Here is a 26448-nt window from a genome sequence, read left to right on the forward strand (position 1 = left end):
TAAAAATATAAAATTGGATTAAAAACATGGCTAATGAAATCCCCCCCTCTTGAAAAAAGCCCTAATGATAATAGTTAAAATTTGATAACACATGGTTGTCACTGGTGTTGAATTCCTCCAAGGCCGCAACAATTATTCATTCAGCATACATAAAAGAACAAGTAAGTAAGTGGCTGAAGGTAGATTACACTGTCATTGGATATCAATTTTCCAGCAGGCCATTGTACTTACTACAGGCCCCAAAAAGTATGCATTCGCGTACATAAAAGAACAAGTAAGTATGTGGCTGGAGGTCTATTGGATGGTCAAAGGATATCAATTTTACTGAAGGCCAGTACAAATGCAGGTCTAACAAAATCCCCCTTCTTGAAAAAAACCCTAATGATAATAGTTGAAACACGTGGTCGTCACAGGTGTTGAATTCCTCGGAGGCCCAAAACATTAGGCATTCAATGGACAGAAAAGGCCTTTTGTGCTGCTGTATTTACTTAAGACAGGGACGAATATTTGTTCTGGGTGGTGGTGGATATTTGTGGGCTGGCATGAAGATATTCAATTAAACGTGGTCGTAACAGGTGTTGAATTCCTCCGAGATCCTTGCCTCATTCATTTTTAGAAATGTGAGGTAGTGCACACTGTGGTTAGCTAGGCGAGTGCACTTATCGGTCACGATCCCCCCTGTGGACAGGACACTGGATGAGGGCCAAGCCAACAGTTCCATGGCAAATTGTGCCAGCTCTGGCCACAGGGAAAATCTGCACACCCAATAGTCCAGGGGTTCCTCGCTTCTCAGAGCATCCACATTGGCCTGATGTAGTCGGACACCTGTCTGTATTGGCGTCCTGTGTGGCTGGATCCAGAGGGCGGATATCGATGGGTTGGGTGCAAGAATGATCTCATATCCGAAGTGACCAACACATCTTCAAACCGCCCTCTTCTTGCATGCGCTGTTGGATTGGTACCCGCAACTGTTTCTCTGTGAGTGGAAATTCCTCTGCCAGCGCCCGCAAAAGCAGAATGCAGCATTTCTCAAAGCAAGGCCTGGTAGTGCTGCATTCTGACAGCCCTCTGTGATGGTGGTAACATGTCCGCCATTTTGTGTTTGTACCAGGGGTCTAAGTATGTTGCCAGCCAGTATTGGTCCTTTGCCTTTATGCTTTTTATATGGGGCTCCCTCTTCAAACATTGGAGCATCAAGGCCCCCATTTGAACAAAACTGGAGACAGTGGAGTGGCCTGGCTCCTGGTCATCGTCCAGGATAATGTCGTCCTCGGTCTCCTGCCCTCAGCCACGGACAACACCAGGGATCCCAAAAACTTTTAAAGCATGCTCTTCTTGCTCCTACTCTGCCCCAGTACCATCCTCTTCTGACTCCTCTTCAGACTCCTGTTGACTTGTCTCAAATGGAGTAGCCCCCCTGGGAATTCATCCAGCATTGTGACTTCCTCATCTTCCTGCTCCTCGACGGCTTGATCAATGACACAACGCAATGCACGCTCCAGAAAGAAGGCGTAAGGTGCCATGTCACTGATGGCACCTTGGCTGCGACTGACCAGTTTGGTGATCTCATCAAATGGCCACAGAAGTCTGCATGCATCGCTCATGAGCAGCCACTGGCGTGGTGTAAAAAAAAAAAGGTCCCCAGAACCTGCCATGCCGCAGAGTTCATGCAGGTAGTCGTTAACTGCACGTTTCTGCTGGAGCAGCCTATCAAGCATATACAAGGTGGAGTTCCAGCACATAGGGCAGTCACAAATGAGACCTTTGGCGGGAATGTGGTGTCGCCGCTGAACGTCAGCAAGGCGAGACATGGCCGTGTAACATCTTCTAAAATGGACAGAGATTTTCCGGGCCTGCCGCAAGACGTCCTGGACCCCAGGGTATTTGGCAACTAATCGCTGTGCGACTAAGTTCGGGACATGTGCCATGCACGGCACGTGTGTCATTTTGTCCTGTTTCAGCATTCTCAGCAGATTGGCACCGTTGTCACACACCACTTTACCAACTGTCAAATTGAGCGGGGTAAGCCACTGATCAGTCTGTGAAGGAGTGGAGGACCAGTGTGGTTCTTGGCTTCCAGGCACAACAGCCTCAGAACACCATCGCAACGTCTCACCTGACACGTTGAATAGGTGCTGGGGAGCTTTGGCGGCTTAGCTGAAGAGGTAGTAACAGTGGAAAAGGAGGAGTCAGTCGAGGAGGAGATGGAGGATGGAGTAGGGAGACTAGAATAAGAGGCAGGCTTACATGCAATACGTTGCGGTAACACCAAATCCACACGGGTGCCACGGGTTGCATGCTTGACGGCCGTTAGAAGGTTCACCCAGTGGGCAGTAAAAGTTATGTACCTGCTTGTGTTTGCTAGACCACGTGTCTGTAGTCAGATGTATCTTGGCACCGACACATTTATATGGCAGTAGTTGGTGGGGCTAGCAGTTCCAACAAGCCGGCGGTCAGCCGTTGGGCAAGAGGGTTATCCGGCGTCATCATCTTTTTAGGCTCGAATATCTGGGCCACGGAAGCCTGCCTTTTGCCATATGAGCGAGACGACGGCACAGTGGAAGGTGGAGTGGAGGACAAATGGGAGGAGAGAGGAGAATGGGAAGGAGAAGAGGCAGGACGTGGAGTACCAGGCGTGTGTCTTTGTGGGTTCTGAGTTCTGACGTTGTTGCTCCCACTGGGTTCGGTGATGGGAGGCCAGGTGCCTTCTTAAGGTCATCGTCCCTAGGTGAGTGTTGGGCTTACCGTGACTTATGCGTTGACAGCACAGGCTGCAGATGGCAACACTATTCTCAGCAGCAGACACATTAAAAAAAGCACACACTGCGGAGCCATGTGCCGGCATCCTGGGAGCGCCGGATGTGACTGTGCATGGTGGATGGCTTGTTCCAGATACATTAGCAGTCTGCTTTTTGCCTCCTGTGCACTGTAAGTTCTGCCTGCTTCTCCTCCTTCTCCTCCCTATCTGCTACTCTGTCTCTTCCTCTGAACTCCCCTCCTCTTCCTCTCTTGTGTGCACCCACATGACGTCAATAGACACATCATCATCGTCCCCTTCACCACCACTGAAATTAGAGATCTCGGAATAGGCAGCAACAGTGGGCACCACCCTCCTTGGGCTGATCTGGGTACTGTCATCAGACTGATTGGTGGCAACCGTTGCTACCTCCTCTTCCTGATCTGATGTCAAGAATGGCTGCACATCAGTAAGGTCTTGTAATGGATGTGAAAATAATTCCTCTGACTCGAGCGGAGGGGATATGGTGGTGGTGGTGTCTTTAGGGGTGCACACAGCAGAGAGTGAAGAGGGTGCAGATAGAGAGGATGAGGAGGGTGCAGAAGCAGAAGGCTGAGTGAGCCACTCAACCAAGTCTGGTGTGTCCTTTGACGTAATTGCAAGCACCATCTGCAACTTTCCACTTAGGCTCTGAGCGCTCTAGCACCCCTGTGAAATGGCCTGCCTCTTCCTCTGCCTGTCATTTTCAAAATAACCCTGTGACAAAAGTCCCTATAGAAGAGCAGTATTTGTGGAAGAAGGTATATCACAGCCCTGCTTCTATCACTTTTTTTTTGGGGGGGGGGGGGGGCAACTGGTATATTACACCAGTAGAAATTATTTGTTCCAATGGCGTTTGTCACTCTGTGTAGCTGAGGTAATGCAGCTAACCCACAAACAAATGCTGCATTACCTAAATGCACTATATAGAAAGTATATAATTGGTATATAACACCCCTGCTTCAATCAGTTTTTTTGGGGGGCAACTGGTATATCACACCAGTAGAAATTATTTGTTCCAATAGCGTTTGGCATTCTGTGTAGCTGAGGTAACGCAGCTAAACTACAAACAAATGCTGCACTACCCAAATGCACTATATAAAAAGTATATAATTGGTATATAACTCCCCTGCCTCAATGAGTTTTTTTTGGGGGGCAGCTGGTATATCACATCAGTAGAAATTATTTTTTTCAATGTCGTTTGTCACTATCTGTAGCTGACGTAACGCCGCAAAACTGCAAACAAATGCTGCACTACCCAAATGCACTATATAGAAAGTATATAATTGGTATATAACACCCCTGCCGTAATCAGTTTTTTTGGGGGGCAGCTGGTATATCAGTAGAAACTATTTGTTCCAATAGCGTTTGGCACTCTTTGTAACTGCACTATCGCAGCAGAACCGCAAACAACTGCTGCACAATACAAATGCACTATAATATACTTTGTATATACTATGTTAGAAAATATATTATAAGTATATTACAACCCTCAGTAAGTCTCACGTATCAATAGCACACCTATACCAGTCTTTAAAAGGACTTTTGTGGCCCTATTAGCTAGCGTTTGGTGTCCCTAACAGTCTGCTCAACACACCAACCTCTCCCTACACTGGCAAAAGACTGAATGTAAAATGGCGCCCAGATCAGGTTTATTTATAAGGTATGGGGTATGTCCATGTGCTTAAACGTCTCAATTGGCTGTCCTTTACCACCTGATAGATGTGTCATGGGTCAAAGTTCTTCACAATGTAAAAGAATATGGCGCCGGTGGACATCGCCATATGTTTGCCCGTTTGGAAAATCGTGAACGAGCAAAGTTTGCCTCAAAACAACCGCCGGGCGAACCACAAGGCCATCTCTATCGCTCCTTAGATTTCATTGCAAGGTGTTGTGTGCCTAGTTAAGGGGGTTACCCAAGCTAAGACAGACCTCCCAGAGAAGCTGACCCATGTTTCAGTGTCTGGCACTCCCAGGACAGCTCTTCCTCTACCTGCCATACTGAAATAAACATCCGTTGATAGGGGGACACGTGACCACTGCAGCCAATCACATGCCTTAGTGCTGACCTGCTTCTCTTGCATCATGTAACAAGTATGCAAGGGGAGCAGGTCACCACAGTGGTCACATGTTCATCCCTTTCTCTGTTGACAGATGTTGATTTCAGAGTGGCAGGGAAAGGACGAGTCGGCCCAAGAGCATTAGACACTGGACCCAGTGGTGAGGACTAGATAAGTATGATCTTCACCACAGGTTGGCCAATCTGGAAGGTCTTGGCTTACTCTTGGACAACCCCTTTAAAGATAAAAAAAACAAAAATAAAACAGAAGGATGTAGAGCAATAAAAAAGTCAATACTTACCAATGAGTGACTGCAGCATGTCCATGTGGAGAGGGACCAGGAAATACAGAGACCGGCAGTGAACCTAAAAAGTGTTGAACCGAGAAGAACAGGGGCTTAGTAATATAAGTCATTTCATTATTTTACATAATTCTCATAACTGGGGATGACCCCTGTAATTTATACTACATTCTATATTGAAAATACATGCCCGGTTCAGAAAACTGTCTAGACTTGAGGAAAATAAGTGCACACAAAAGCAAATGATTCCCTTTGTGACACAGATGGGGGCATCTAAGTAGAAAAGTAAACGGAGGAAGGTAAAACTTCAGAGTAAATTAACCCCGGGATGCTTTGGAACATTGTACAGATTCCAGGGCCCTCTGTGTGCCCGCATTGGTCTCTCATTTTACTTTGTGTTATGTTGCAGTCAACAGATTTGAAAAGCCAAAAACATTTCTGAGCAGTATCAGAGTGCCCTTTCCAATCTAGAGAGTCATTTGGCAAGTGCTTTTCCACCTTTGAGCAGTATAATTTCCCTTTGCATTAAGCGTCCCCAAAGATTGCCCATGGAGTGCTAACTTTCTCCTTATCACCCTTGGCAGTTGGCAAATTGAAAGAATGGCTGGAACACAGTACCACAAATGAAAAGTAAATTGCTACCTGCGAACATTTGTCAGCTTTTAACAAGGACTTCAAATTCTCTGCAGTCTGAAATAACACCTTCCAGTTTGTTGTTGAGCAGGTTTGCAGAGCTGGCTGGCATTGCTGTAAAGCCACTAATACGTACTGAATGATAAAATACAGTATGTCTTCAGTTGTGCATTATCATCTTATTTTCTGGACCTCATAGAACATTTTAATTGCACAGCTGTTCTCTTACATGCTTAGATTTTGCATATTGACCTGGGACGTGGAAACTGTCCGTGGTGCTGAAGTTATTTTTAATCATTTGCTCTGTTTCTATACACATCACCGCTTTTCTCTGTAGGCCGTGTCTGGTTCTGCTACACAGAACATACCCATGGACAAAAGAAGCACTGATTCTGAAACACAAGCAGAAGTATTTTTCTTAGCTCCTTTAAGATGAACATACTCTTGTCTGCTAAAATAGATATCAACATAGTAGCAATAGATAATCCTTACTTGCTATTTACTGGCTCCTTAGACAGTGACAGCAAATAAGCTGTGGAATGTAGTCTGAGTCTACTCTGTCTTATCAGACCAATGCTTTGTCACTCCGTATTGCTTTACATTGGACAATAAAAGCAAAAACTTCCAGGTTAAAAAAAAAATGCTTGGAGTGGAGAATATCCTAACCCTTTTTCATCAGTCACAGGACAGTGTGCTTGCTATCCAGTTTAACGTGTGTAAATTGTAGGTGGACTGCCAATGAGCAGAATTATAACTGCTCTGGAACCTCTCTGTACAGTTTGGGGAATTTGAACACTTGAACACTTGTGCTCAGCATCTCTGTACACCAGGTGCACTTTTCAGTCTAGGTGGCTTTACTAGGCTGCACAGCTGTGTGACTCCTGTGCTTTCTATGGACTGACTGGAAGAATAGCTTGGTTGTTCTTGACATGCTTCTTCAGGGGCTCTGTACTAGGACCACAAGGCCATCCAGTACTGCCCTCTTGCTGCTTTGGTGAGTAACCCATTTAGAGGCACTCCTCTCACATGTGCACTCTTACTCTATGCTAACAAAACTGCACTGAACTTCCAATATGGGTCAAATCTTCACTGGAAATCACCACTCTCCGGTCCTGGAGTTCCTATCTGTAGGTTACACATGCACCTTTGTATTAAGTGTCCAGCAGGGTTCAACCTTGCATATCATGTTGCATAAAACCAAAGGACAGTCTTTTTCATCCTGAAGACCTCCTTTTTCCACTATAGCAACCCATCCTTTTACAGGTGAAAAATATACTTAAGTGCTCTACAGAAAAATGTTAAGTAACAGACACCCAACATACAGTGAGATGTTCACAAACAAATAGCCTCCTAACAGCCTAGATGTACTAGCATAATGCAATTTGATAGTAATTTTTTCTTATGTCAGATTACTATGGAAAACCTGGTACAAATTTTTCAGAGAGCGAGAGATGAGCAAATTTCCTAAAATTTGTTTTGATCTGTCCAAATTCGACAAGAAATTTCAATTGGGTACAAATCATTTCTACCCAAGTGTTTTAAATGCCTGAAAAAAATAAAAAACCTCTTTCTCTCTCTTATCTCAAAAAATTCTACTTAAACGAATCTACAGAAACTCTGATTCTACTGAATCAGAATTTTTTGAAAAATTCATTTAGACTTTTGATTCTAATGAAATCATATCGCTCATGTCTAATCTGGAGTAAAGTCCACCATTATTTTAACTATATCAATGCAAGAAAACACTGCTCTTCATGGTAATTTTCACCCATAGTCACCTATTTTGCAGTTCTGGTGCCTTCTGTTTCCTCCCCTCCATAGTACATCATCCCTCATACACAGCCCCAGCAATTCAACTAATAATACATTTATAGCACTAAAGTATACAATATGCTGGGGGATCCTTTCTCCACTGTCTAGAGACAGATAGAGCTATATATTTCTATGTCTATGAAATGTATCTGGGCCATTTTACCTGCTTCTCTCGAGCGCTGCACCAGCACTGGGAGGAGTCAGGGAGCAGGGAAACTTTTGAGCATGTTCATACACCACTCAATGCTGGGGAAGGTGGACCAGAATATCGTACATGGGAGAAACAGCAGGGGAAAATGTAATGTACATAAAACAAAAACTTACAATAATTGTATTTCCTGTATTTTTCATTTATATTTCAATAATACTTAATTTGAAATGTCCATTGTAGTCAGTGGTTCTTCAGAACTCCTCGTGAAGACCTGTACATGTGAGGAGTAGTACTTTATCATATGAATCATGAAGTTTTAAAAATGTCAGTGATGTTATCAAAACTTAGCCTTAGAGTTGTTTTGAACGTCTGTCTTCCTGTGATAAAAGAGCCTGTGATTTGTAAAATACCTCTATTCCACCTCTGCTCGGATGATACATTATTTAAACTCCCACACATCCCCATAAACAGCCAAACCTTACATTCCTCCCAGACACAGCAATGATATAATTTACTGGACTCAAACATCCATAAATTTCAGCCTTGTTATTTGAAGGACAGATAAAGGCTTGACGGGTCATAAACCAGACTAATAAACAGCCACATCTACAGTACAGGTGTGACGGCGGGCTATCTGCCTGAAACCTGGCACACAAATGTATCAGTGACATACAAAATAATACATCATCAATGATACCCTTAGAACTGATAAACTCACAAAGCTGTCTGCAGGGAAAACAAGTCATTTATACCAAAAGAATGCACACAAATTTATTTAAAGATTTTATTTTTTAACTACATTATAAATCTTCCATAAAAATACATTTGCTAATAATTTACTTTACTAAACTAGCACTGTAAAGGTTCCAAACACATTATACTAAACTTGCTGATCACCTAATGTGTATGGGGGTGTCCTGACTCTCCCCGAGATAAAGGTGAAAAGAGAAAGAGAGGTTAGGCATTTTGGGTTACAACATGACTGATCTTTTTGTTCTTAGTGGAGATAAGCCACCATCCGAGGTGTCTGACAAAGACTTTTTCCTTGGGAGAACCCAGTGTGCGTGTGTGTATGAGGTTGAGAAGTAACACTTGTCATGGAACAAGGGAACAGAACAGATGTCTGAAATGTATGGGCAGCTTTTTTAGGCCTCATGCACACAACCATATGTGTTTTGCGGTTTGCAAACCATGGATTCACAAAATACGAATAAGCATGCATTCTGCAATTATCTTTCTCCCTTCTGTAGACATGTCCTATCCTTGCCGCAAAACGGACAAATATAGGACATGTTCTACTTTTTTGCTGCTCTGTGTCATGATCATACAGATTTTTTTTGCGGCCGCATTGAAATGAATGGATCCGCATCCGATCCACAAAAAATGCAGATTGAATTTGGAGCAAAAATACAGTTGCATGCATGCGGCTTTAATCTTGATTAACATGACATTAATTAGGCATTAGTGATGTCCCGAACTATTCGCCGGCGAACAGTTCCCGGCGAACATAGCTTGTTCGCCGCGGCGGGCGAACATATGCGATGTTCCGTCCGCCCCCTATACATCATCATTGAGTAAACTTTGACCCTGTACTGCACAGTCAGCAGACACATTCCAGCCAATCAGCAGCAGACCCTCCCTCCCAGACCCTCCCACCTCCTGGACAGCATCCATTTTAGATTCATTCGGAAGCTGCATTCACAGTGAGAGGAGGGACAGGGCTGCTGCTGCTGATTCAATAGGGAAAGCGTTAGCTAGGGCAGTGTTCTGTGTCCACAGACTCATCTGCTGTAAGGACAGCGTCCTGACAGCACCCTAAAAAGCCCCTTTCAGGGCTGGTATATCAGTGTGCTTTTTTTTAAAATATATATATTGCAGTTGCCTGGCTGCCCGTGTGTGAGAGGCTGCAGGCTCAGTCATAGACAGCACATGCACACAATTCATACAGGGTGTGACAGAAAATACCTCGCAGATAAAAAAAAAAATTCTGTGACATAATCACATTTGCAAGCCCGTGTGTGTCAGGCCCACACAGACTGTATTGTGGCCACTGGCTAGTTGCTAGGCCTGCACTCTTACCGTTACAGGGTGTCATTCACTCAAATACCTTGCAGATAAAAAAAATTATATTTAAAATTTTTCTGAGATATAATCACATTTGCAAGCCCGTGTGTGTCAGGCCCACACAGACTGTATTGTGGTCACTGGCTAGTGGCTAGGCCTCCACTCATACCGTTACAGGGTGTCATTCACTCAAATACCTTGCAGATAAAAAAATTATATTTAAAATTTTTCTGTGATATAATCACATTTGAAAGTCCGTGTGTGTCAGGCCCACACAGACTGTATTGTGGCCACTGGCTAGTGGCTAGGCCTCCACTCATACCGTTACAGAGTGTCATTCACTCAAATACCTTGCAGATAAAAAAATATTCTATTAAAGAAAATTTCTGTGATATAATCACATTTGCAAGCCTGTGTGTTTCAGGCCCACACAGACTGTATTGTGGCCACTGGCTAGTGGCTAGGCCTCCACTCATACCGTTACAGGGTGTCATTCACTCAAATACCTTGCAGATAAAAAAAATTCTATTAAATAATTTCCTGTGATATAATCACATTGCAAGCCCGTGTGTGTCAGGCCCACACAGACTGTATTGTGGCCACTGCCTAGGCCTCCACTCATACCGTTACTGGGTGTCTTTCACTCAAATACCGTGCAGATAAAAAAAATTATATTTAAATTTTTTCTGTGATATAATCACATTTGCAAATTGCAAGCCCGTGTGTGTCAGGCCCACACAGACTGTATTGTGGCCACTGGCTAGTGGCTAGGCCTCCACTCATACCGTTACAGGGTGTCATTCACCCAAATACCTTGCAGATAAAAAAAAATTATATTTAAGAATTTTCTGTGATATAATCACATTTGCAAGCCCGTGTGTGTGTCAGGCCCACACAGACTGTATTGTGGCCACTGGCTAGGCCTCCACTCATACCCTTACAGGGTGTCATTCACTCAAATACCTTGCAAATAAAGAAAATTTTATTTAAATTTTTTCTGTGATATAATCACATTTGCAAGCCCATGTGTGTCAGGCCCACACAGACTGTACTGTGCCCACTGCCCACCACTTATATAGGGTGGTACAGTACCTTGCACGCATAGTGCCACTTATCTAAAAAAATATGACAGGCAGAGGCAGGCCACCCCGCAGGGGCTGTCATGGTCGTGGTGCTGTGATTTCTACTGGCCCTGGAATAATGCCGTGTTCAGAGGCCACGTACCCTGAACCCAAAAAATTCTGAGAAAATAGTTGACTGGCTTACACAGGACACACAATCTTCAACAGCTTCTGCTAAGAACCTTGACGCACCATCCTCCTCCAGCTCAGCTTTGGTCACCTGCTCTCAAGTTACCACTCTCCCGCTGCCACCACCACCACTACCACCACAGCCACTTCACTTGATCCCTCAGATGAGTTATTTACACATCAGTTGGATGAAATTAGTGATGCGCAACCATTATTGCCAGGGGATGTAGATAACAGGGCAGCACTACACACATGGACGTACAGTGTGATGATGATGTTGTACCCGCTGCTGCTTCCTTTGCTGAGGTGTCAGATACAAGTGAAGTGGTTGATGACGACGATGTGTCCGTGAATGCCACATGGGTGCCTGCTCAAAGAGAAGAAGAAGAGGGGGAAAGTTCAGAAGGGGAGACAGAGAGAAGGAGGAGACGAGTTGGAAGAAGGGGGAGGTCATCGCAAGGAGCTAGTGGTACAGTCTGACAGCAGGTATCGGCACCTGGGGTCAGCCAGACAGCACGCCAATCAACGCATGCTGTTGCCACCACCAGAATGCCGTCATTGCAAAGCTCAGCAGTGTGGCATTTTTTGTGTGTGTCTGCCTCTGACAACAGCGATGCTATTTGCAACCTGTGCCAAAAGAAACTGAGTTGTGGGAAATCCAACACCCACCTAGGTACAACTGGTTTGCGAAGGCACATGATCGCACATCACAAACGCCTATGGGATCAACACATGATGACGAGTAGAAGCAGCACAGAAGCTCAAAGCCACCATCCTCCTCCTGGTCCAGCACTTCAGCCACGTCAACCACTGCTGTCCTCCCTGCCCCCTCTCAACCACCCGCCACTCCGACACTCCGCCTCTCACCTTCAGCAGTTCCATCTCATCTGCCCACAGTCAGGTGTCTATAAAGGAAATGTTTGAGCGTAAGAAGCCAATGTCACAGAGTCACCCCCTTGCCCGGCGTCTGACAGCTGGCTTGACGGAACTCTTAGCCCGCCAGCTTTTACCATACCAGCTGGTGGAGTCTGAGGCCTTCAAAAAATTTGTCGCTATTGTGACACCACAGTGGAAGGTACCCGGACGAAATTATTTTTTCAAATAAGGCAATCCCAAACCTCTACTCAGTGATTGAAAAGGAAGTCATGGCATTTCTGGCATAAAGTGTTGGGGAAAGGGTCCATCTGACTACTGATACCTGGTCTGCAAAGCATTGGGTCAACCTGCTGACGGTTGCCAAGCATGGAATGCGTGGCTCTGCAGCGGAGTTGGTGACATCGCCACGACTTGCAGGCAGGCCTACTGCCACCTCCTCTACTCCTCCTACTCCATCCTCTTCCATAACCTCCTCGGCTGAGTCCTCTTCTGCTGCGGCGTCTGGCTGCACATCAACTAAATCCCCCCAGCTCCCCAGGGGCTATTCCACATCCCGGATATGACAGTGTCACGCTGTCTTGGGGTTGACTTGCCTGAAAGCAGAGAGCCACACCGGACCAGCACTCCTGTCCGCCCTGAACGCACAGGTGGATCAGTGGCTGACCCCACACCAACTGGAGATCGGCAAAGAGATGTGTGACAATGAAAGCAATTTGTTGGTGGCATTGAATTTGGGCAAGTTGTCACATGTGCCGTGCATGGCACATGTGTTGAATCTCATCGTACAACGCTTGTTGTCTAAGTACCCAGGCTTACAGGACGTCCTCAAGCAGGCCAGGAAGGTGTGTGGCCATTTCAGGTGTTCCTATACGGCCATAGCGCACTTTTCAGACATTCAGTGCCGAAATAACATGCCAGTGAGGCGCTTGATTTGCGACAGCCCGAAACTTTGGAATTCAACACTCCTAATGTTTGACCGCCTGTTCCAACAAGAAAAAGCCGTCAACAAGTATTTTTATGACCGGGGTGCTAGGACAGCCTCTGCGGAGCTGGGAATGTTTTTGCCACGTTACTGGACGCTCATGCGCAATGCCTGTAGGCTCATGCGTCCTTTTGAGGAGGTGACAAACCTAGTCAGTCGCACCGAAGGCACCATCAGCGACCTCATCCTATTTGTTTTCTTCCTGGAGCGTGCCCTGCGAAGAGTGCTGGATCAGGCCGTAGATGAGCGTAAAGAAGAAGAGGAAGAGTTGTGGTCACCATCATCACCACCATAAACAGCCTTGTCATCATAGCTTGCCGGACCTGCGGCAACGCTGCAAGGGGAGTATGAGGAAGAGGAGTCAGAGGAGGAATGTGGCTTTGAGGAGGAGGAAGACCAACCACAGCAGGCATCCCAGGGTGCTTGTTGTTGACATCTATCTGGGACCCGTGGTGTTGTACGTGGCTGGGGGGAAGAACAGACCTTCAATGACATCAGTGAGGAGGAGGAATGGGAAATGAGTAGCTCGGCATCCAACCTTGTACAAATGTCTTTCATGCTGTCATGTCTGTTGAGGGACCCTCGTATAAAAAGGATGAAGAAGAACGGCCTGTACTGAGTGGCCATGCTACTAGACCCCCGGTATAAGCAGAAAGTGTCGGAAATGTTACCAAATTACCGGAAGTCAGAAAGGATGCAGCAGTTCAAAACCAAACTAAAAAATATGCTTTACACAGCTTATAAGAGAAATGTCACAGCACAACGGGAATCTAACAGGGGAAGAGGTGAAAGTAATCCTCCTCCTACCACAACCACGGTGGCAAGGACAGGACGCTTTACAGATGTGTTTTTGATGGAGGACATGCAGAGCTTTTTCTGTCCTACACATCGCCACAGCCCTTCGGGATCCAGCCTTAGAGAACGACTCGACCGACAGGTGGCAGACTACCTCGCCTTAACTGCAGATATCGACACTCTGAGGAGCGATGAACCCCTTGACTACTGGGTGTGCAGGCTTGACCTGTGGCCTGAACTATCCCAGTTTGCGATAGAACTTCTGGCCTGCCCCGCTTCAAGTGTCCTGTCAGAAAGGACCTTCAGTGCAGCAGGAGGCATTGTCACTGACAAAAGAAGTTGCCTCTGTCAAAAAAGTGTTGCTTACCTCACTTTCATTAAGATGAATGAGGCATGGATCCCGAAGGGACTGACAGTGCGGGATACGTTTGACTAACAAAAGGCCTGATGACATGCCTTGGCCTCAAAATGGTCCCCACGCTGCTGTATTTAATGTCTGCATACCGGATGACTTTCATGAATTGTCCGCCACCAACTAGGGTTCAAGCCGCAATGTTTTAGTCATCTTTCAGCTACAGCAGCGTACATGACAAATTTTTCTGGCCTCTAGTGCTGAACTGTGGCTGCAAAAACAAAACTAAAAAAGTCGCATACATGTGTCAATTCCCCTTCGTGTTCGGTACCTTTTTGTGGTGAAGGGGCTTGCGTATCACAATGAAGCGATCATCAGCTCTATGAGTGTGTTGGCAATGTTGCCACACCCCAGATAAGGCCGTTGCTTCATTATGATCAGACTAAAAGCGATCGGCTGGATAATTTTTCATAGAAAAAACATTATTTTAAAAAAAAATCTTTTAAGTTGTATGGGTTTTTAATACATAAAATAAACTAGCTAGGGGGAGCTATATGCTGAAATGATGACTTAATCACCAATATGTTTAGAAATTTGAGTAGATTGAGTAGTAATGGTGATTTTGGTTAAAACTTAACTTTTAATTCTTAAGGATAGAATATGTCCCTAGGTGTGATATTAGATACAAGGAATGTGTACAATAGCACAAGGGATGCAAAATATACTTGGTGCACGGCGGCACCTTTTAGATTCACAATAACTTGGTGCACGGCGGCACCTTAAATAACCGGTGGTCTTACCGTTACCGCCACGGTCTTCTGGTTTTTGGTGATGTCCAACGCTAGCAGGTGTGCTGTGGAAAAAAGTGCGATTGGGGCCCGGCAGGGGTGTTATATATTGGAGGGTTCCTAGACAGCCCTAACTCGTGGGTGCTATCTCGGCCCTAGCGTCCTATTACGGAGCACCCGTTCTAATAAGAACGACCCCGTCCGGAACCTAACCCTTTCGCTACTTGGCCCTGTTGTGCCCTAGTGCAGCTAGTCCCTACACGCATGTTTCGTTTTAAGAACTCTTCAGGGGAATTTAGGCACATAGAGGGGGGCAGTGTAATGTGGCGACATATAGCATTGGTATCCTTAATCGATTAACAACACATATGTAAATGCAGTTTAGATAATGCACAGAATGACACAGTTTGATACTTTAGAAATGGCAGCCTTTCAGTTCGGGCTCCATTCGTGTATCAGGGCTGAGTACTTGCCTTGGTGATGTGCAGGCAAAGTGGAGGGGGTTGCCTGATGGTGGCCCGTTCCCTCGTATGGAGCTCAGCGGCGTGTCCAGAGGCTGTGATGATGCCTACTGACAGAGGATCGCCCGCTCCTATTTGAACATCGTGCGGCCTCAAACCGAGGCTTGGAGTACAGCGCGATGACGTCAGCAAGGACGCCGACGCGCTCGCGCATGCGCTCTCAGTGCTTGTTGGAACGCACTATTTCGCCTCATAGAGAGGCTTGGAGCGAGGCGCGGTGACGTCAGCGGGACAGCCGACGCACCCGCGCCTGCGCTTTTACACACTGAAGGTAGCCAGCATGATATTGGATATAGTGACGTCGTCCTATAGGGAACCGTCACTTTCAAAGGGCTGAGGGTTATGTCATTAGCCTAAGATGCATATTAACCAACAGCCATTGGTTACAGCCTGTATTTGTGGGCGGGGCTGCTGACTATATATTTCTCACGCGTCCTCACCCTGAGGACGGTTGCTTCATGCTTGCTTCGGTCCGTCCCGTCACTTCCGGTTTGCGGCGCGTCACTTCCGGGTAAGTCTCGGCTCTGCAGGTTTCCTCAGCTGGGGCCAGCGCTCGTCCGGCACCCGTCCGTGCCCGGCCGGTCTTCCTCTGCCCTTCAGCTCCGGAGGGAGCCTCCTCACATCAGGTATGTTCTGATTGCCTGCGGCTAGGGTTCGGCGGGACCGGCTCCACGGCAATTCAGGGGGCGGTTCTTCCCTGCCGGGCTCAGCCTGCGCCGCAGTGTCTCGTTCACCTCGTTTGATCATGCTAGTACATGTGAAGTATTTGTGCATCCCCTTTTAGCGCAGCACATGCGCATACTTAATGTCCGAGTCTGATCTAGCCTTTGTGCATTTCGGCGAGTATATGCGCATCCTGTTATTAGCGCATGCGCACTGCGCCAATGCGAGTCCGATTAATCTAAGTACCGGCGCATCTTTCAAGCGCATGGCGCAGGCTGATGATGCAATCGGGAAGCGCCTGACATCGGCGCTTGCGCACTGTACTAATGCAAGTCCGATTTAATCCAAGTACCGGCGCAACTTTCAAGCGTTTGGCGCAGCCTGACGATGCAATCGGGAGGTGCCTGACATCGGCGGATGTTCTTGCTTTGACCCCAGCTCCTAGCATAAGGTGACAGGTCAGCATCTATGTCCATTATGACTATGATTGGACGAGTGTCCTGTCAATCAGTAACTCATTTTTTTGTTCTCAGCAAGATGGAAATGTTAAAAAAAAAAAAATGCCTCTGCATGATTTTTGTGCGACCAGCAGGCAGGTGCATTACACCACGTTTTATACGGCTCGGCCGTGTTCAGCCGCTCTCCTGTGCGCATGTCTGCGACACCCGCCATGCCGCCTCCTGCACCTGTGCATCCGCCGTATGTCCACCGCCCCCTGTGCATTTGTGTATGGCGCAGTGGCGTGGTGCCGCCCTCCTGTGCACACGTGTTGGCGGCTGTGTCTGCCGCCCTCCTGGGCGCTGCGTATGGCACCGCTGTAGTGCCGCCCTCTCATGCTCAGGGTTGGCACGAACTGTCCCGCGCCGCCCCTTCTGTGCACATGCGGGTGGCACCGCCGTGTTGCACCTGGGTGCTGATTATTGCTTATTGTCCATACTTGAGTGCTGATAAGTTTTTCCATCATGAACAGGCGGGGGGAGCCTCCTCTTTACAGGGCTGCAGTACCGTCTGATATCCGGTCTTCCCGTTCAGCCAAGTAGCGGCTCAGCTTCCCGAATTTCTTCAGGTATCACGCACACATGTTTTTGTCTGTTTTTCCATGCTTCTTATCTTGCTCTCCCACATCATCCGTAGTCTTCCTGGATCGTCCAGGCTCGTTCTGCCTCTGTCATCCTGGATCGCCCAGGCTCGTTCTGCCTCTGTCATCCCGGTTCGCCCAGGCCCATCCTGCCCCTGTCATCCTTCCTTACTCCCCGCCCGGTCCTCCGGTCCCGCATCTTCCTGCTCTTCCCTGCTCTCCTAAAGCGATGTTTAAGAATAATGACATATTAAATCTAAGTGGTACAAGTTCTTCTTTAGTACACCGGACCTGGGGGCATCCACAACTGTAATGAGGTATAATTGCATGTATTGTTTTCTATTTTTCATTTGTTTTGCAGGACATTCCAGCCGAGAAGCCTTGGTTGGCAGGCACGGGGCTGGCCGGCCTGTTTCTGGCCGGAAGAGAAAAGAAGCTTTAGGAACGCAGCGGACAGACCGGACACTGGTGTGATCATTAAGGTGCTGCCTCGCGGACGCTGCTGCGAGGTCTGGAACTGCGGTTCTGGTTCCAATCGTCTGTGCTACCGCTGGCCCAGGTTAAGTAGGTTCGAACCTACAGTGGACCCCTATTCCCACAAGTGACTTTCAATCGCTGCACAATCGCTCTATGCCTCCTCGACTGGAACCAGAAACTGCACCTCCCACTGCTGCTGCCAGATGTAATTTTGGGCAATCTTTTCTTATAACAAACAGGGCTGCGGTGCTGTCATTTATTCAGTCCTCCCGTTCAGAGGTAGCTGCTCATCAGCTTCCCGGATTCTTCAGGTATCATGCATACGCCTTTTGTCTGTCTTCCCTGTCGTCCTGGATCACCCAGGCTCGCTCTGCTCCTGTCTTCCTGGATCCCCCAGGCTCGCTCTGCTCCTGTCATCCTGGATCGCCCAGGCTCGCTCTGCTCCTGTCATCCTGGATCGCCCAGGCTCGCTCTGCTCCTGTCATCCTGGATCGCCCAGGCTCGCTCTGCTCCTATCATCCTGGATCGCCCGGGCTCGCTCTGCTCCTGTCATCCTGGATCGCCCGGGCTCGCTCTGCTCCTGTCATCCTGGATCGCCTGGGCTCGCTCTGCTCCTGTCATCCTGGATCGCTCGGGCTCGCTCTGCTCCTGTCATCCTGGATCGCCCAGGCTCGCTCTGCTCCTGTCATCCTGGATCGCCCAGGCTCGCTCTGCTCCTGTCATCCTGGATCGCCCAGGCTCGCTCTGTTCCTGTCATCCTGGATCGCCCAGGCTCGCTCTGCTCCTGTCATCTTGGATCGCCCAGGCTCGCTCTGCTCCTGTCATCCTGGATCGCCCAGGCTCGCCCTGCTCCTGTCATCCTGGATCGCCCAGGCTCGCCCTGCTCCTGTCATCCTGGATCGCCCAGGCTCGCCCTGCTCCTGTCATCCTGGATCACCCAGGCTCGCCCTGCTCCTATCATCCTGGATCGCCCAGGCTCGCCCTGCTCCTGTCATCCTGGATCGACAAGGCTCGCCCTGCTCCTGTCATCCTGGATCGCCCAGGCTCGCTCTGCTCCTGTCATCCTGGATCGCCCAGGCTCGCTCTGCTCCTGTCATCCTGGATCGCCCAGGCTCGCTCTGCTCCTGTCATCCTGGATCGACCAGGCTCGCTCTGCTCCTGTCATCCTGGATCGCCCAGGCTCGCTCTGCTCCTGTCATCCTGGATCGCCCAGGCTCGCTCTGCTCCTATCATCCTGGATCGCCCGGGCTCGCTCTGCTCCTGTCATCCTGGATCGCCCGGGCTCGCTCTGCTCCTGTCATCCTGGATCGCCTGGGCTCGCTCTGCTCCTGTCATCCTGGATCGCTCGGGCTCGCTCTGCTCCTGTCATCCTGGATCGCCCAGGCTCGCTCTGCTCCTGTCATCCTGGATCGCCCAGGCTCGCTCTGCTCCTGTCATCCTGGATCGCCCAGGCTCGCTCTGTTCCTGTCATCCTGGATCGCCCAGGCTCGCTCTGCTCCTGTCATCTTGGATCGCCCAGGCTCGCTCTGCTCCTGTCATCCTGGATCGCCCAGGCTCGCCCTGCTCCTGTCATCCTGGATCGCCCAGGCTCGCCCTGCTCCTGTCATCCTGGATCGCCCAGGCTCGCCCTGCTCCTGTCATCCTGGATCGCCCAGGCTCGCCCTGCTCCTATCATCCTGGATCGCCCAGGCTCGCCCTGCTCCTGTCATCCTGGATCGACAAGGCTCGCCCTGCTCCTGTCATCCTGGATCGCCCAGGCTCGCTCTGCTCCTGTCATCCTGGATCGCCCAGGCTCGCTCTGCTCCTGTCATCCTGGATCGCCCAGGCTCGCTCTGCTCCTGTCATCCTGGATCGCCCAGGCTCGCTCTGCTCCTGTCATCCTGGATCGCCCAGGCTCGCCCTGCTCCTGTCATCCTGGATCGCCCAGGCTCGCTCTGCCACCCAGGCTCACTCTGCCACTCTGTCACTCTGCAACTCTGTCATCCTGGTTCACCCAGGCTCGCTCTGCCTCCGTCATCTAGGATCCCCTAGTCTCGCCCTACCTCGGTCATGCTGGATCGCCCAGGCTCGCTCTCCCTCTATCTTCCTGGATCGCCCAGGCTCGCTCGGTCTCTGTCATCCTGGATCACCCAGGCCCGCTCTACTTCAGTCATCCTTGGTCGCCCAGGCCCACGTTGCCTCTCTCATCCTGGATCGCCCAGGCCCACGTTGCCTCTCTCATCCTGGATCACCCAAGCTTGCTCTTCCGCCGTCACCTGGCCCGGCACGGCTCTAACTACCCTGTGCCTTCCCGAATCGCTCAGGTCATTTATCAGCCCAGCTCCGGCCTGAATCACTCAGGCCCTTGTTACCTCCCATGTCGGTCGGTCCGATTAACTATTTCCCTCCTACAGCGTGGGTAGTCTTCTTGCCCACTTATTCAGGCCTACCCCGCACTGGCTCCAGGCACAGTTCAGCCAGATAGATCTCGGAGGGTGATAGGCATCCCTCTCGACTCCACGCCAATGTACACCTAAGCCCCTACCACAAGTATTAAGGCTGGTTACAGCCTGTATTTGTGGGCGGGGCTGCTGACTATATATTTCTCACGCGTCCTCACCCTGAGGACGGTTGCTTCATGCCCCACCCTCCCAACCCTTCTTCTTTCATTCCACTCTCTTGGGTGGCCCACTTATTCAGGCCTACCCCGCACTGGCTCCAGGCACAGTTCAGCCAGATAGATCTCGGAGGGTGATAGGCATCCCTCCCGACTCCACACTAATGTACACCTCAGCCCCTACCACAATTAAGAGACTTTATTATGATTTTGTTTTCAAAATAATGCAGACAATTAAAAAAATCCCCATCAATTCCAATACAAAGCAAGTACAGAGCTCAGAACAAAATTATTTCAGGATGTCGTTAATTTGACAATGATTAATCTATTCGACACACGTCCCCGGATAGGGGACATAACAGGGATTAAACTAATGAGAATAGTACTACAGAAAATACCACTCATATCGGGTGTGACAGTAAATTGCACGGCGCAGACGCAGTGACCGTGGCGTGGATTCAAACAAAGGGGAGCGAGCTAGTGTTTTTTTAACCATCTCCCCGTTCGAAAAATCTATTTAATAAATGGACCCCAGATTGGGGACGTCACATAACAGGGATTAAACTGATGAGAATAGTACTACAGAAAATACCACTCATATCGGGTGTGACAGTAAATTGCACGGCGCAGACGCAGCGACTGTGGCGTGGATTCAAACAAAGGGGAGGGAGCCAGCGTTTTTTTTAACCAGCTCCCCGTTCGAAAAATCAATTCAATTCACCTTTCGGGACCCTTGGTGTTGTACGTTGCTGGGTGGAGGAAGAAACCTTCAATGACATCAACGGGACATGGCTAGCTTGGTATCCAACCTTGTGCAAATGGGAAGTTTGCGGTTGAGCAAATGGACTGTGTGCGGTTGTTTGCGGTGCATTAAAAGGGGAGTTTGGTCTGTCAATGTCTGTGAAGCGGGCGTAACCCTTACACTACCTGATCAATACAACATCATACCTGATCGTATACACACACTGGATGTTTTAAACCACGTTGTTCAAAAAAAAATTGGATTGTTAGGTGATTTATGCCCTTTATGGATTAAAATCCAACTCTGTGTCAACTATGTAATTTTCCATGGGAGTTTTGCCATGGATCCCCCTCCGCCAGGCCACAGTCCAGGTGTTAGTCCCCTTGAAACAACTTTTCCATCACTACTGTGGCTAGAAAGAGTCCCTGTGGGTTTTAAAAATCGCCTGCCTATTGAAGTCAATGGCGGTTCGCCCGTTCGCGAACATTTGCAGAAATTCACGTTCGCTGTTCACGAACGTAAAATGTTATGTTCGCGACATCTCTATTAGGCATGTCCTGGTTTCCAATTTGGAGGGCAATGCATGTAAGGCAGCATCAGACTAAAGGTTCCTATTACCTATTTAAGGGATGATTTTGTAGGCTCAACCCCAACTATACAGAACTATTGTATGGCCACATAAAATTAAAGGCAAAACCACACCACTCTGTTCTACTAAAAGAAAAGGGTTTTATTCTCCAAACGTGCAAAGTTTCAGCCATATTTTAAGGTCAATATGAACTTCTCCTGCTCTGAAAGCGCCTCTTTGAACCAGAGCACTTGTTCTGTGTTACAAAGCCCATTCCCGTATAACCTGAAAGGATATTCACTTGAAAGGCTGGCATATACAGATTTTTCCTCTCATAATTTCCCTCTTGCCTCAATAAATCCATCTTAGTATGATAAGTTAAAAGGCTTTAAAAAAAAACATGATTTTGCAATACTCTGTTGGGAATTGTTACAAGTTACACGTGTGCACCCATTGGTTGTGTCTACTGCAGCCTGTCAAGGGTTTTGCAGGCATGTTCTAATAATATATTGAATTTGTATCCTGAGAGATTTGAGTCTAAATGTATGTAACTTATAGAGCTCATATATATCAGGGGTCAGTACAGAGATCTCTCCCATCATCTATTTATCCCCAGGACTGTGACTGTGAAGATGGGACATCCTCTGTATCTGGAGGAAAGAATGTTTGTACAAGAGGATTCTTTATGGCAAAAGCAGTGAGACTATGGAACTCTCTGCCTGAGGAGGTGGTGATGGTGAATTTAATAAAAAGAGTTCAAGAGGGCCTGGATGTTCAGTCCTGATCAAAAGTTTAAGACCACTTGAAAAATGGCAAAAAATCATATTTAGCATGGCTGGATCTTAACAAGGTTCCAAGTAGAGCTTCAACATGCAACAAGAAGAAATGGGAGTGAGACACAACAATTTTTGAGCATTGAATAAACTGTAACAGGCTGTTTTTCAGCTGATCAAAAGTTTAGGACCGCACCTCCCAAAAAAAAATAAACCCCCAAAAATAGAAATCCAACTTCCAAACATGAACTCAGTAATGAGTAGCTCCGCCTTTATTGTTGATTACTTCTAAAATTGGTTTTGGCATGCTTGATGCAAGCGTTTCCATGAGGTGAGTGGGAACATTTCTCCAAGTGGTGGAGATGGAAAAAGCACCCCAGACCATTATGGCGCCACTGTGGCGCGTAGAAAACATCTCTGGTGGGATCTGCTTGTCATGCCAGTAACGTTGGAAACCATCAGGACCATCAAGGTTACATTTTTTCTCATCAGAGAATAAAACTTTCTTGCACCTTTGAATGTCCCATGTTTGGTGCTCTCTTGCAAAGTCCAAACGAGCAGTTCTGTGGCGTTCAAGGAGACGAGGTCTTTGAAGACGTTTTTTTGTTTTTGAAGCTCTTCAGTGTCAGATGCCGTCTGATAGTTATGGGGCTGCAGTCAGCACCAGTAAGAGACTTAATTTTGGTCGAGGATCGTCCAGTGTCTTGACGGACAGCCAATTGGATCCTCCGGCTCAGTGCTGGTGAAATTTTTTGGGGTCTTCCACTTTACTTTTTTGTTCCATAACCCTCAGGATCATTTAAGAAATTCCAAATAACTGTCTTACTGCGTCCCACCTCAGCAGCGATGGCGCGCTGTGAGAGACCCTGCTTATGCAGTTTAACAACCTGACCACGTTCAAAAAGGGAGTTTTTTTTGCCTTTGCCATCACAACGTGTGACTACCTGACAGAAAATAACAATGAATCCACATCTTTGCACAGAGTTGGCCTTTTAAAGGCATGTGGTCCTGAAATTTGGATCAGCTGAAAAACAGCCTGTTTAATCGTTATTTTCAATTAATTGAATGCTCAAAAAATGTTTTGTCTCACTCTCGTTTCTTCTTGTTGCATGTTGAAGCTCTACTTGGAACCTTGCTAAGATCCAACAATGTAAAATATGATTTTCAGCCATTTTTCAAGTGGTCTTAAACTTTTGACTAGGACTGTATTTCTGGACTGTAATAATATTACAGGCTATAGTTACTAGAGATGGGTTGTTGATCCAGGGAATTTTTTTCCCCTAAAGTGAAGAAAATTGGCTTCTACTTCACAGTTTGTTTGTTTTTTGCCTTCCTCTAGATCAACTTGCAGGATGACAGGCTGAATTGGATGGACAGATGTCTTTTTTCAGCCTTATAAACCATGTTAAACAATGTAAACTATGTTAAGCTTTTTTAGATGAGCGATATTCCCAAGTGTATAAAGGACATAATTGAAACTGAACTCTGACCCATGGTAGTCAATGGGCCAATGTGCGATTGTCTGAATGGACCATTAGAAAATAGCTGCATACACCATTTGTGTCCAAGTTTATTGCAAGACTTGCTCATTCAAGTGAAAGGGTGTATGATAAAAAGGAGAGCAGAATTAGTGATGAGTGAAGAATTGAGAAATTTGACTTGGCTGTTGCGGAAATTTTACAAACAAATTTGCTTTGTGACTTATTACTTTGTCATGAAGCACATTTATTTGTAAGTAGTGATTGCAATGACAGGGTGCAGTGATTGCACATCCTCCCAACATTGTATCCCTCAGATGCCACAGTCATAGCTGATCGCAGCATTTGACATTAACATTAAACTGTAAAAGTAAAAAAACTAATAAAATCATACTCACCTCATCCATTTGAGCTTGAAGAGCCAGCCACCACCATCTTGATTGAAGATCTAGCGCGAAATCTTGCACAGCCCATAATGAAGTCATCACGTCAGCGTGCACGGGATTTCATGCGAGATAGTTTTTTTCTAGTTATTTTTTACCGCCATTCAGGGAAAACCGATTCATTACCATGAAGCACAAAGAAATTCGGCTTTGCAGCAAATCAAATTTTCTTTGAAATTTGGATCACAATCCACTTCGTGGACTTCGCTCAAAACTAAGCACAACCATGTTCAGTCAATCAAAAAAAATTGTTCATTTTTTGTGGCCAGTTTATGGACATCTGAAATACTGCATGTATGGTTGGCTGTAGCTTCCCTGAAGTTGGACTAATGCTTACCAGCTGGACCGGATAAAATGCAATAAAATTATATTTGAAGGGCAACAACTTTATGTCCACTAGTGAATTCTTGGTTATGGGTATTTTGAAATGTCTGCTTGCTAATGTGTCTTGTCTGGTTCTCGAATAGAAAACCTAGACATACTAGGCATTAAAAGAGCTTTATCTTTCCAATTAACATTTTCCAACTTTATTCATTGTGCCAACAAGAATGCTTTTCTAAACCTTGACATTATGCTGGCTCTTTCAACTCTTGAAATATTTAAATAACTCAGCATTCCAATATTGACCTTGCTTGTGAGGAGCTCTGATTAAAACCTATTGTGTTTGTAATGCCTTTTCATTTTAGGCAAAATGAAAATAAGCCACAGCACACAGAGCATTAACATTGAGGATTTAGGTACATCAAGACCTTCTTATAAAGAGCCTGCATTGATGTCAAATTTGTCAGTCAGGAATATTGAATACAAAAAATTTCAATGTCAAAGACATAGAAAACCATTTTCATTATCATAGTTACTGCTCAAATTAGAGGTTAAACTATAGTCAGTGTAGACATTGTAGTCCCGTCCAGGCCTTGGTGCATGAGGGATCCAATCACCACTTTCAACACAATTTAACATAGTCTTAACCCCTTCAAGACTGAGACAATTCTCAACTTATTGACTAGGCCTATTTTTGCAAATCTAACAGGTGTTACTTTATGTGCTTTATAAAGCTTTGAAATGTTTTTTTGTTTTTTTTTTTAAATCTAGCTAATTCTGAGATAGTTTTCTCATGACACATTGTTAGCAGAAATTTGGGTCAATATGTTTTGCCTTAAGTTGGGAAAAAAATTCTACATTTACAAACAATTTAAAAAAGGTTAAAAAAATATACCTGTAGCAATTTCCTAAATTTGAAAAATGTTTGTGCTTTTAAGACAAATAGTTATTCATCATAAATAGTTATTAACATGTCTACTTTAAGTTGGTACCATTTTGTAAAAGTTATCTTATTTTTCTTAGTATATTAGAAGGCTTAGACTTTTAGTAGAAAGTTTTCACATTTCCAAGAAAATTATCTTTTTCAAGGGCCAATTCAGTTATGAAGCAATTTTGAGGGAATTACATAATAGAAACCACCCATGAATGACCCTATTTTAGAAGTTACATCCCTCAAATTATTCAAACACCCTTTAGAACATGGATGTCAAACTCATGGCCCTCCAGATGTTGCAAAACTACAACTCCCATCATTCCCTGATAGCTGTAGTATGCCCAGGCATGATGGGAGTTGTAGTTTTGCAACAGCTGGAGGGCCACGAGTTTGACATCCCTGCTTTAGAAGAATGAAGACAAAATGGAGGTGAAACTTAAAAATTTTCTATTTTAATCCCTTTTTTCTGTAAACACTGCAAGGGTTAACATCAGAACAAACCTCAATATTCATTAGCCTGATTCTGCACTTTGAAGAAACATAGTATATGTGGTTATAAACTGTTGTGTGACAGATTTTCCTGGATTATTTTTCAGGTGCCATGTTGCATTTGATAAGATCCGGAGGTATCCCTACAGCGGAACTGAAAATTTACCCCATTTTCAAAACTACACCCCTCAAAGAATTTATTGAGGGATGTACTGAGCACTTTGACCCCACAGGCATTTAATAGAATCTATAACCAGTTGGTTATGACAATAAAACATTTTATTTCTTTCAATAAAATGTTGCTTTAGTCCCCAAATTTTCATGGGGGGTAACAGGAGAAAAAGCACCCCATAGTTTTTTGCCTGTTTTCTTCTGAACAAGAAAGCAACATATGTGTGGTCATAAACTGCTGTATGGGCATACCACAGTGCTCAGAAAGGAAGTTGGCACCATATGTCTATTGGAGGGCAAATTTTGCTGGTATAGTTTTTGGGCACTATGTCACATTGACAGAGACCCTGATGT

Source organism: Bufo gargarizans, chromosome 2 (assembly GCF_014858855.1).
Source record: "Bufo gargarizans isolate SCDJY-AF-19 chromosome 2, ASM1485885v1, whole genome shotgun sequence".
Classification (NCBI taxonomy): Eukaryota; Metazoa; Chordata; class Amphibia; order Anura; family Bufonidae; genus Bufo; species Bufo gargarizans.